The sequence below is a fragment of the Mesoplodon densirostris genome, chromosome 12 (assembly GCF_025265405.1).
Source record: "Mesoplodon densirostris isolate mMesDen1 chromosome 12, mMesDen1 primary haplotype, whole genome shotgun sequence".
NCBI lineage: Eukaryota > Metazoa > Chordata > Mammalia > Artiodactyla > Ziphiidae > Mesoplodon > Mesoplodon densirostris.
This window is the reverse complement of record NC_082672.1, coordinates 30,381,101-30,394,428: the sequence shown is the minus strand read 5'-3', so window position 1 is coordinate 30,394,428 and position 13,328 is coordinate 30,381,101. Positions and strand designations below refer to the sequence as shown.

The following is a 13,328-nucleotide window of genomic DNA, read 5'->3' as shown; positions in this document are numbered from 1 at the left end:
ACCCTCTCCAGCATTTGTTATTTGTAGACTTTTTTAATGATGACCATTCTGACTCGTGTGAAGTAGTACCTCATTGTAGCTTTGATTTGCATTTCTCTAATAATTAGTGATGTTGAGCATCTTTTCAGGTGCCTACTGGTTATCTGTATGTCTTCTTTGGAGAAATGTCTGTTAAGGTCTTCTGCCCATTTTTTGATTGGGTTGTTTGTGTTTTTGTTGTTGAGTTGTATGAGCTGTTTGTATATTTTGGAGATTAAGCCCTTGTCTCTCACATCATTTACAAATATTTTCTCCCATTCTGTAGGTTGTCTTTTCATCAGGTAGGATAATTCTTACCAGTTCTTCTTTTTGGAAGGCAGAATAGAACATGATGATTGGAGCTTGCATGACTTGTGATTAACGTCTCTGCATAATCAGAACTTGCAAAACAAGTTTCTTAATGATCATCTAACTTTTCTCCATCAATTCAGAGGAAAGATAGGGTTTTGAAGTATTTTTAAAAAGTCATAAGTTAACTTTTTTTTTGATCTTTGGTATTACCAAAGTTTTTTCAAGGACAGATTAACAGGTCAGATCATATTCTACTTTATACTTTGTTTCAATCAATTACAATATTCGGTCAATTCTGTCTTAGAAGTATCTATCAAAAACATCATCTCAACTCTCCCTATGGCTCCTGTCTTAATTCAGGTCTTCACCATCTCTCACTGATGGATTGAATGATTCACTTAGTGAACTAGTATTTGGGGACTCTCTTAATCCATTTGGGCTGCTATAACAAAATACTGCAGGTAGTTTATAAACAACAGAAATTTATTTCTCACCATTCTGGAGGCTGGGAAATGCAAGATGGAGGCTCCAGCATGGTTGTATGTGGTGAGAGCCCACCTCCTGGTTTAGAGCCAGTGACTTTTTCTCACTGTGTCCTCACATGGTAGAAGGGCTAGGGAGCTCTGTGGGGTCTCATTTGTAAGAGCATTAATCCCATTTGTAGAGCATTCATTTTCATGATCTAAGCACCTCCCAAAGGCCCCACTTTCTAATTCTGGGGGGTGAGGATTATACATATGAATTCTGAAGGGGTACAAACATTCAGACCATAGCAAGGAGCTAAGGATTAGTGCTATACAAGATCAATGCCATGTCTGCTTTCATGGAATGTATACTTTCTCTCTTGCTGCATTAGGCTCTTATCTGTCTCTCAGTCCTCAGCCTGTCCCCTTCCACACTACCTCCTGCACCATCTCTACCCAGTCTGTTTCTTAAAATCCTTCATCGGTCTTCATTGTCCAAAGATTAAATTCCAAATTCTTTACCATTTATAAGGTCTTCATAATATGGTTCCTCTGACAAACCCCATGACATTGAAGTACCTACCTTTTTCCAGATTTCGTCTTTGAAGCCTATGTCCTTTAAGACTTAGTTCAGAAGTCACTTGCCTCTGAATAAGTAGATTGTCCTCTGAACATCAACCTCACTGTATAGACCTCTCCTATAGTCGTTATGGTATCTTAAATATTATTCTTCCCTCATTCGACCATGAACAAATGAATAAACACCCCAAAAAGAATTACTTTGAAGAATGCAAAGTTCTAACAATATCTAAAAGAATATCTATATCTACTTCAATCTTTCATCATATTCTTATTAAGCATAAGCTATGAATCTGGGACTGTGCAAACTAGATAGTAAGTAATCAATAATTGTGTTATCTGGCATTACAATTACAACTTTAAGAATAAATTAAAATAATAAGAACTTTCTGGTTAGTTATTTGGAGAAAGATGTTTTGTAAAGCCATTGGTATTAAAGATTTTAAAAAATCTTTGCTTTTTAAACCATAAGAAGCTTGTCTCATTCTGACTCATGCTTGGAAGTATCTGTCTAGTTTGCTTGTGTGATCTGGAGCTCCTTTAGTCAGTCCCAAAGTCAAGCTTTCATAGTCTTTCAGAAAGTGACATTCACTTTGAGGTGATCTCTACATATTCATTGGGCAGTTCATATAGTTTCTGGTGATGAATCATAGGAAAGAACCAGTGGGTAAGAAGGGTTTTATTATCGTGTCCTTCCCTTTTAGTTATTTTTCTTGGAATTTTTAATGGACTTTTGTGGGTTTCATAGTGAATTTTATGCTTACATTTTAAGAAAAGTTTTCCTTTTTCCCTCTTCTTTTTTTTTAAACTAATTACTCAAAAATATTTCTTCACCCTTCCATCTCTTGGTGCTAAGTTTCATATTAAGAGCATAGAAGATGTTACTTAATAGGACAGAGATAATAATTTCTTTGCTAACCAGTTTTATTTTCATACTGTATGAATGTATACAGTGGATGCAAAAAAGAGTATAGTTAATCAAGCAAATACTTGATTTCCCCAATTAGAAAACATCTAGGCTTAGAACTGAAAGCAAAAACGTGGATTTTTGAAAGTGTAAGGTTCTTTTTTTTTGCATTTGTATTTTTAAGTCAGAAGAGGAAAGAGTTACTTTGTGAGCTGGAAAGACAACGCTGTATCTTTAACATTTAAAACTTACTCTTAAGTGATGCCGTTTGTATCACAGTTCACACTTATGTAGTATACTCATGGTGTATATTCAGTAGACTTATTTTCACTTCCAAGCTACATATTAGAGGTTAAAGTGCCTTGGATTCTGTAGGTTGCATAAATAGACCATGGCAATGTGAACACCCAGAGTGTATGACAATGGACTTGTTAATGTATACTGTTTATGATCCATATTAACTAAGGAATTTTTGAAATGGAATCTACTTTACATATAATGTACCATTAAGACCATAATAATCAGCCATAGTTATCTGTGCTTGAAGTTAAATTGTGAAAGGCAATGGATGTGTGCTTTACCTTATTTTAGAGGATGTATCACACACTTTTGTCCAGAAATGGATAGCGTGTCCTAAAAGTATAAGTTATTTTCATTCTTTACCTTTTGTGGGTTAAAAACCACAAAGGTGAAATACAGTCTGAAAAGTATACTCTAAATATATATGAGATGTCTGTGAACAATGCCAAAACTTAATTGATATGCTGAGAAATATATAAAACATACAGCCACTGGATTGAGAAATGAAAATTAATATATGAATGTTTTAGCTAACACTGTGCTTTGCCCCCAGAACCTGGTGTTTATTATTGTGCGCTTTAGTAGGAGACAGAAGCAGTATCAACTGGAAAAACATTTCTTAGTGAATTGAGAGCAGTATGACTTTCCAGTTCCTAAGTGGGAAACCTGGTTCTTTGGTTTCTTTGTTCCTAGTTAAGCTAGTCCCAAGCTATTTTAGCTGAACATTTTACATACTAATGGAGTCTAGGGAAGTGCCTTTGGCAGCTGTTCATAGGATAATAATGAAATACACTATTTAATACCACATGCTACTGCTGTAAAATGTGGGGAGTATTTTATAGAGATCTTGGTGAGCAGAGCTGTAGCCACTTTAAGTTTAACAAGTGTGTGAACCTGAATGAGGAAGTTGTATTTTCATATGAGACTAACTAGTACTCTTTTCTTACAGGTAAAGAAAACGTGCACAGAATCAGATGTTCCAGAACCCCAGAATTCCAGGTACATTTAAATAGGGGCCAAGACTTCACTAAGAGAAATTGCAGTTTTGGAGAACTAATAAGACATTAGACTCCAGATACAACTGTGTTTTAAAACATTGAGTTTAAGAACTTATCTGTATGGAAATTACACATTAGACTGGCTAGGATGCCATTAATCATAGTATTAATAAAAAGGGCACTGATTGAAGTCAACTTTAAAGAACAATAGTGGGAACATCTCTAGGAACACTGGAAAATATGTTCCCTTAGCATCCATTATTTTAAGTTCACCCTCATTTTTCTTTCTAATCTCTTCTTATAACATATTCACATTTGAAATTTTGCCAGAAACTGAATGCCTCTTAAATCTGTGTTTACCTAAAATCTACCTTTTTTTTTCAATCAAACATTGCTAGATTTTGAGAATGGCATCAAAGAGAAAAGATAAAAATTAACTTGGCATTCTCTTTATGGTTATATAGAGCTTGAAGAAATGATGAATTAAAGTGGTCAGGCCACTACATATAGGAGTTTAGCCCCATTTAGTTGTTTGTGGTTGGACCAGATGCCTAACAGACATTTTTAGGTCTATACATTCTCATTGTTTTTATTTCAAAATTTTAAATGGGTAAGTAAACGTATTTTAAATATCATAACAATAGTAAATGCATATCCTTCATATGATATAAATGATATGGCTTAACTTCTTGCATTAAGAAATTTGTTTAATGGTGAGATGGGTTTTAGTTTATTTTGTCCTACTTGCTGCAGCTTATGATGTATGTAGTGATTCTCTTGGTATAGTAAAACAATACAGAGCTAGGTAAAATGTTAATGACCACCATATTTTCCTTTTGGAAAGCAAGTATATACTATATACAGTCCATTCACAGTTTGAGTAAATCTTCCTTTGTTTTATGTAATATGATATTCTTATAATTAATTCCTATATATATTATAGTGAAATGATTGTGTATGGCTTTTTCTTTTGGATCATCAAAAGTATATAATATGATATAGGATTTTTGACATATGATCTTCATCTTTTACGATTCGATATCAAAATAGAACCAAATACTTTTAGCTTATTGGAGCTTTAGGAAATGGATGAACCATTAATTTTTTCCTACAAAGCAAAGGAATTCCAGGATGTGTGGAGAGGGGAGACTCAAGCTCTATTCCTTGTGGACATTTCCTTCTTGACCATTTTGCTGACCTATATGAGAAACCCACCTATGACTTATAGTTTAACTAATTAGATAATTTTTGCAAATAGCTGGTCTTGAGGGTTAGTAGGGAAAAGAGAACATATAATTATATTCTTTTTATTAATATTGTATATCAAAATGTTTTACTCTTTAGGCCCCTCAGGATTTTTGGACAGATAGTGTTAGTGCTTGAACAAATTTTAAACAAGCAGAAAGCCACCAAAGTGACTCAGTGTTTTCAATTTATATCAGTAAGTTAGGAAAGAAAAAGAGAATTCAGATCTCAATGTATTTAAACCTGGAATTAGATCATTCTCATTTATCTAGCAAATCCCAACCCATATGGCCTTAAAAGTGCAATTTTATTTTTAAGATAAATAACAGTTGTTTTTAAAAGATTGTTTTAAATATATTTATTATATATTATTATTATATAATAAAAACTAATTGAAAAGTGTCTTGACTTCTTGGAAACTACTAGTTGGTTGCTATGGATTAGCTGCTTCTAAACGTTTCCTAATCTGCAATATATGGGTAAAATTAGGCAAATCAATTTCTAAGGACTCTAAAGCTTTGTGATATAAAAAACAAACACATAAAGCACCCTTGTTTATAAAAACCCGAGATGGAAAGGCCTTTAAGAAAACTTAGAATCATTTATTGATTCAGTGTTGCCCAGACATTTTGATAGTGTCTGGTCCCTTCTCCTAATTTCTGGTGCAAATGACAACCTCCACACCCTCATAGTGTCAGTAACAAAAAGAAGTGGCTATTCTTGGCTTCTCTATTTATTCACAGATATTAGGTCTGGGAGTGGCAAAATGGCATTAAGTCTGTGCAGTGACGGAACACCAAGAAGAGAATAAAGATACGCTACAGAACATCTTGCACAAAAAGGATACAATAGCTTACTGAATAGTCAACGAATCAAGGGATGCCAAAAGTAATAATTATTATATGCATGTACTGAGGTTCAGTTTTTATAAACAATCAGAAAAAACATGAAGATGCCTTTATTATAGATAATGGGCAGCATTACTTTAGCATATACATGTATGGGTACATTCTTTTTTGATCATTAAGAACCACAAACATTCATATATTCTCTCTCTCTCCCCCATGCCTCCCTCCTTCCCTCCCCTCTGTGTGTGTGTATATGTGTGTGGGAGGGCCGGGGAGAGAGAGAAAGAGAAAGAGAGTTAAGGCCTGGGGCTAGGTAATTCTATTCTAAACAAATCTATAGTAAAGAACTGAGCTCAAGGGCTTCCCTGGTGGTGCAGTGGTTGAGAGTCTGCCTGCTGATGCAGGGGACACGGGTTCGTGCCCCGGTCCGGGAGGATCCCGCATGCTGCGAAGCGGCTGGGCTCGTGAGCTATGGCCGCTGAGCCTGTGCGTCCGGAGCCTGTGCTCCGCAACGGGAGAGGCCACAACAGTGAGAGGCCCGCGTACCGCAAAAAAAAAAAAAAAAAAAAAAACCTGAGCTCAAAATGAAATACGGTATCAGCATAAAATGCATGGGAGCTGGAGACCCACTGCCTTATAAAATGCTCCCTCACTTGGAACCTAAAGCTAATATCATTCATTTATTTAGCTAACTTTATAGTATGTTGGTTTTGGATTTGAAAAGATTAGAATAAATGCAGATGGAAAGTGTTTTTACAGTAGGGAAGTAATTAAATTGGGTGTGGAAACTTTGCCAGGGACATTTTTGGAGTGACATATGTGTATCAGCAAATTCTTTGTCTTGCTTGGCCTTAATTCCTCTTTTGGAAAGAGATGCTTGGCCCACAGATGTGACTGGTAGATTAGAAGAAAGAGAATTTACAAACCCATACAATATAAGGAAGGTCAAATGTTTTCTTAGAAATAATATTATGTGTATATACTGAAAGTCAGACATTAGGGACAGTATTCTCTCAGTTTCATTAGACTGTATTGAACTTGATGTCATATGGAAAGGGATAGAATGTGCTTCATGGAAAAACTGACATTCTTTAAATGTACTTTTTTTTTTTACTTTCGTCTGTGTCGTAACCATGTTGAGAATGTAGTGTTATTGGCCTTTGTTCTTAAAACCCATGTTAACCTTCAAATGGGTACATGAGAAAACTAAAATTTATATTTCTCATGCTTTACCTTTCCCTAAAATTAAGTCTATTACTAGACAGACCATCTTAAAACAAAATCTGAATTATCATTTTTATGTTGATTTTTTTCTATATTCATGTGTCTTTATTTGTGTAGATTTGTGTCTAACATGAGCCATCCCTGAAAATACATGGTTTTTGTTTAATTTAAAATAATAGATATTTCCTGGAGTGAAGTTAGAAGTTTCTATCAGTCTCACTTTTTTTTTAAACTCTTCCTTTATGAGGTGAGGACATAATTTATCTCATTATTTAATTGCATTCTTGGCAAATATCTTAGAGTGCCTATATATAAAATAGTCCCCATAATGCCTGAATGATTTCTCTGGTAAACTTCTGTTTCTCTTTATTTTTTCCCTTTTGGGCCACTAACTATTAGAGCATTTTCACCAAGAAGAGATCAAGAACTTAGAAAGGAGATAAAACTCAAATCAGCCAGTTTTGTTATATACTTGTTTTGTTAATTAAGGAGTAAACGGAAATAAAACTTTTGGTGAAATTGAGCTGTGACGTGACTTCTGGGAATTATACCAGTTCTTTTCCTATGATGGCTCTGTCTCATTGTGGCTGCAGTATTGCCAGAAGATTACAGTAAAGAGATCTAAAGGAGAATATGAAAGTATATATATAGGAAGCACTTATGGTACATATGAGCTAAGATGATAGTTTTTGCACATGGAGAATAAAAAAGATTCTGTGGGTAATGGTGAGGGTGCCCTAGTCTATACTAACTACAACTACCAAGAGAAAGGCAGAACAAATCTCCAGCTTTTAAGGAAGCATTGGAATCAATCTCAGTTTAATATCATAATATTTAAGTGAGCCTCAGGAAGTTTATCTATTCAATGTTTATGTGTAAAAGCCTAAAAAATGCAACTAATTCATCTTATGTAAATAGTTATTATATGACAGTGTCATATTTAAAGTATTAAGTTATACATGATTATTTTCTAACAAAATAATTATTGCAATAATTCCAGAAGCCTGAAATGTTTATCTGTATATAATTGCCTGTCAAAAAATTAAATGCTATATTGTTTTCATAGCAGTGAAAGCTGAGGGCCCCTTGGTGAAAACACACATTGTATTTCACTGAGTCAAATTAGAGGTCCATTTAGCCCAAAATTCTGTCTCCAAGAAGCATCAAAAATTATTAATACCAGGTTATATTTCCTCAAACCTGAAAATTTCAAGATGTAGTTCCAATAAACAGGTTCTTTCAGTAACACAACCTAACTGTATAGTCCATGGAATTATGTAACCATTTCTTTGACTTAGTAATACATTATTGACTATCTTCAGATCCCGAGATTTTATTCTTGATCATTTTTTGCTTTCTTTCCATTTCATTTTTTTTTTTCACATATAATCTCTGTTCACAACTCTTGACGTAGCCCACCATGTCTAGAATGCTCTGGCCACTTCCTATTACTCTAGCCTCAGTGTCAATCAGCCTTCCCCTGTAAGAAGATCTGCATTTACAGACGCCATGCTCCTCCCTCCACAAAGGCTGGACTGCTCCTTCCCCTCTTGCACTCCCCTCCCCCTCCCAGCTTTGCTCACCTGCTGAATTTCAACTCATCCTTCAGATCTCTGCTCAATACTTCTTCCTCAGAGCAGCCTTTGCTGCTTCTGGCCCCCACCGTCATCAGGGCCTCATGGCCTTCTCCTCACAGTTGCCTCGTTTGATTAATGCCTGCTTCATGCACTACACTATAAGCTCCACAGAGTGAGGGATCATCTCTGCTTTCTTTTGCTCCCCATGGTAACATGAATTTCAACTCATCCTTCAGCTCTCTGCTCAGTACTTCTTCCACAGAGCAGCCTTTGCTGCTTCCGGTCCCACCGTCATCAGGGCCTCATGGCCTTCTCCTTCACAGTTGCCTCGTTTGATTAATGACTGCTTCATGCACTACACTATAAGCTCCACAAAGTGAGGGATCATCTCTGCTTTTTTTGCTCTCCGTTGTAACGTTAGGATATAGCACAGGGCCTGGCACAAAGCAGGTCCTCAGTACATACCCGTTAAGTGAATGAATAACTTCCAAATATGCAAATCCAGCTTGCAGTCTCTCCTGTAACTTCTCTTGTAACCACAAAGTCCTAATGTAATTTTATTAGGGATTTTTCTTGGCCATCTCAAACTCCCTTTGTATAGAATGATTACTTTCCATCCCCCAGGATCTTTTCTTTCCAGTGATAATTCTCTCAGTTGTCCTGCCTCAGATCTTCAGAATAATCCTTGACTTATTTCTCTCTTTCCTTTCCAAAATCCCGTTGGTCATCAAATTGTATTTAATATTCCTCTGTTGTGTTTTGAATCTCTTTATCCTGCCCCTTCCCACTGCCACTATGGAAGTTCAGGCTCTTGTCACCTCACCTCTGAACTAATACAACAAATCCCCTATGGCTTCCTTGGATATAGACCTTGCCTTTCTAGTCTGCCAGGTTGTGGGATGAGCCTTTCTTAAATGATACACTTTCCATATGGGATTGTTCGTTATTAGACACACAGTATTTAGTAGATATTTAGAGTATACACAGAAGCATGAACAAATAACTTTAAAAGTGAAAGTGTGTGCAAGAGGTAAAAATAAGGACATGTACTATTCATGCCTAATTGCTGTCCATAAGAGGTCAAGGATTACTTGGGCTACCTGTTATCCACTCTCTTATTGCCCTTACTCTGGTGTGTTAGATGTTCATTGAGTCCCATTTCATTTTCTTCCTTTAGCTCTAGATTGACAGAAGAGTTCTTGAATTTAACATGGTCCCTAGAAAGTAGATTCCAGAAAAAAAATGTACCAGTCACATAGGTACCTTGATTTTCATTCCCTTTTCCTGTCACCATTACCTACATAGACATTAGAGTAAAATACGATATTTGTGTACTGTGCAGTTAGTTAGCTGAGAGCATCTGTTTAGGAGAGTACTTCCCTGCTAGCTCTACAGATGAGCTCATTTCACTGAGGAATAGTCAAGAATGATACACCAGAGTGTAGCCTGAATTCTGAACACGGTGGGCCAGAGTAGTTAGGAAGAGTTGCATGGAAGATTTAGGGCCACAGCTGGGTATCAAAGGAGAGATAAGATTTGAAGAAATGGGAGAAAGAGAATCCACAGTGAGGTTAAGGGGGAAAAAAGACTAGAAACTGAAATTGAAAGGTATCTTTTATGGATGGTTGGTGAGTAGTCTCATTTGATTCATATGGAGAAATAGTCGATGAGATTGGAAAATAGGTAAATTCGCATAGATTGTGGTTGGCTTGGATTTCCTGTCCTCACTGCTTGGCTGCTTCAGTGTCTTTCTCTCTCTTTATGATGGTTGGCTGGCTGCTCAGTCTTATTTTTTCTGCAGGACCCACAATAGGAGGAAAATATCCATGTGACACTGCTCCGATATTGTAATTTTTACCTCTTCAGACACCCAGATAAAAGAATCTCTCTCTTTCTCTTTATCTCAGTTCCAAATTTCCATGGAAGAGAATGGTATCAGAGTGGCTTTCAGGAGCCACATTTAGGAGCATATGAATCAGTGGTGAGAACAAATTCCAAGAAAAGGATGCTGAGCAGCTAACCCATCAGGTGCCATCTACTTTCTACCTCTTCCCTACCCAGAGTATACAACCCACCTATTTCATCCAACATCCCTTCCCCAAGCCCTTCATTTTATGTAATCCAGCATATATCACTTGCTCCTTCCCTGATTATATGTAACTCACTGGTTATCTGTTTCACTAGTATGGAGATTTGGACCTCGATTTTAGGTCAGGGGTCTACAAACTATGATCTGCAAAGTAGAGATCTCTTGCAAGAGCATTAAGTGGAGTGGCAGCCAGACTTCAAAGTAAAAGGAGCTCCATTCACCTCTTTTTGTAAACCCTTCTACCCAATTTTTGACCTTCCTGTCCCCATCCTCAAACTGACCAGTTACTATTCAATGAACCCAATCTCCTTTTCTGCCCTCAAAAACCAATCCAAATAGAAATTGTTTTCTCCATTTCTTGCGGTTAATCCAGTTGTTAGATAATTGATGAATGTTCTTCATACTGCAATTTAAATTATTTACTTTTCTGAAGGTAAATTTGCCAAATGAGTATCTAGATCTGGACTTTCCTTCTTTTGAAACCAGTTCTCAAACCTACCTAAAGAAATACAATCAGCCATCAATCACTTGTAGTCCAAACTTGAAATTTTGGCCACCTCTCTTTCAGGTATTAGGAGGTCACCACTGAATTTCTGATCAGATAATAATATTATTAAAATTGTACTTACGATGACAGATCAGCCAGGAGGCAAGGAAACCAACAGTGAGACTTACTTAAAAGGCCTGAGAGACATTTAGCAAATTGTGGTTATTTTTTGGAGAAAATCTTATACACCATTTTTTTTCATGGTTTAAACATATTTTCTAAATTTTCTACATCTTGTATTTATTTTTTTGTCTTAAGAATGTGAAATAATGGATTTGGCTTGAAATCGGCATGGTGGCAGTGGAAGGATCTGGATTCTTCTTTCTGACAACCTGCATTGTCCTCCAAAAATAAGAAAACTCCTGATTTCCTCACATGTATTAGTGATGAATTCCAGAGAATGGCTATGTTCCTGGTCAGCCTCTTCTATACTAAATTGAGTTCCTCTGAAGTCTTTATGGTTAATGATCTAAAACAGTCTTTCCGGAGACTGTTAGCTGCTTTGAATTAATTTGGTCAGAGTAACACATCACATAAAGTAGCATTTGTTTAGTGATTTTTATCCAGAGGATCAGAGGAGCTAAGATAAGACTCTACTTTGCATCACAGTAATAATTAAAATTGTTATTCAATGTGAGTAGAAACATTGGGGGTCCCATTTTAAGTTGGGCCGACTTAACATGAGAACAAACAGGAGGAGCTTAGTTTTCTTTTCAGCAGTTCAATTATAGGAACATTTATTCTTGCCCTTAAAGTTACCATTTATTGGGTATCAACCATGTGTCAGTCACTGGTCTGAAAGCTTGAGATACTTCAGTGAACAAAACAGGAGCATACGTAATAGTGGAGTATGTTAGAAAGTGATCAATTCTAGGGATAAAAGGGAAGATGAGGAGTATTGGGGAGAGTAGATTGTGATTTTAAATCAGATGATATTTAAGTAAAGGCTTGAAGGAAATGAGAGAGTAAGTCAAGAAGAAGGCTGGGGGAAGTGCATTCACTTCAGGTTGAGGGATGCACAGGCCCTTCAGTGGACGCCTGCCTGGCATGTTCAAGCAACAGCGGGGAGAACAGTGTGGCCAAAATGGAGAGAGCCCAGAGTTTCAAATTTGAAATAGCAACATTCTAAAAAAAGCTACTATTTCTAGTCTTTCCCATATTTTGAAAATATTTACTTGGAATTTAAATAAATCAGTTGCAAATATTTGTTCTTGACTCATTGGTAATAGTCTCTGGCAGGCAGCTCATCCATCACTGCTACCAGATGGGACTGATCCACAGCCAGGAACACCTCTCTGCCACACCACACACATTCTCCAAGACTAGGGCTCTCTCCTGATCAGTAGGCTTCAAGCGTCTTCACCAGCAGAGCTCAAAAGCCTGAAGCCTGTTTTGTTTGTTTCTTTTTTTTTAAGTAATGCTCTTAAAGTTTCAGCTGTAAATATAGATGAGGGCTTAGTAAAGATTCTAAACATTTGATTCGTAAAGGTGCAGGGATTCTGCCATTATCTCACATTTAATCATCACATCTCAGTTGTCTTAGCAACCTACACAATGTTCTCATTTGCTTTTCAATAAGCCAAGGGATGAATGGATTCTTTGTTCATGAGTTTATGAATTTCTATCACCTGATACTTGATGTCTTTCTGGCATGCTTACTGTGCCAGATAACTGTCTCTATTTTCTTAAAATTCATGTAACCAAAATTAAACTCTGTTTTTCCTAAAAAACTAAATTTCTAATGGAAAACTATCCAACCTCAGATAAACATAAATAAGCTTATATTATAAAATGTTTTTGTTGTAACTATAATTAATTTCCAAGGCTCAGCAAACTTGGCAAACTTAGTTATCCATCAGACTTGAAACATGCAGGCATATTTGTGAACTAAAGAGAAAGAAAAAAGCCTGATGACAAATCTAGGTGTCATAGAGTCGATTCCCCCAAAATCACATGCTTGCTTCTCTCTGATGCTGACTTGGAGTGTATGTTCTCTTACTTTATGTATATCTCTAATTTTCAAGCTCATACCGTAATAAAGTGGATGTGAGCATGCTTACACGGCATAATAGGCAAATGTGGTAGACTGCCTGAGTTCAGATTCCAGCTGTTTGGCCTTGTTGCAAGCTACTTTACTTCTCTGTGCCTCACATATCCTCACCTGAAAAATGGGATTAATACCATATTCTCCCATGGGGTTATTTTAAAGACTAAATGAAG

The 13,328-nt window shown here is 36.4% G+C and overlaps 1 non-coding gene across 1 annotated transcript; it reads left to right on the top strand.

The window, feature by feature from the left end:
* The first annotated feature begins 313 nt into the window (after positions 1–313).
* Positions 314–452, top strand: LOC132500465 (U8 small nucleolar RNA). The gene has a single exon (XR_009534053.1). It is a non-coding gene; the product is annotated as a U8 small nucleolar RNA (small nucleolar RNA).
* The last annotated feature ends 12,876 nt before the right edge of the window (positions 453–13,328 follow it).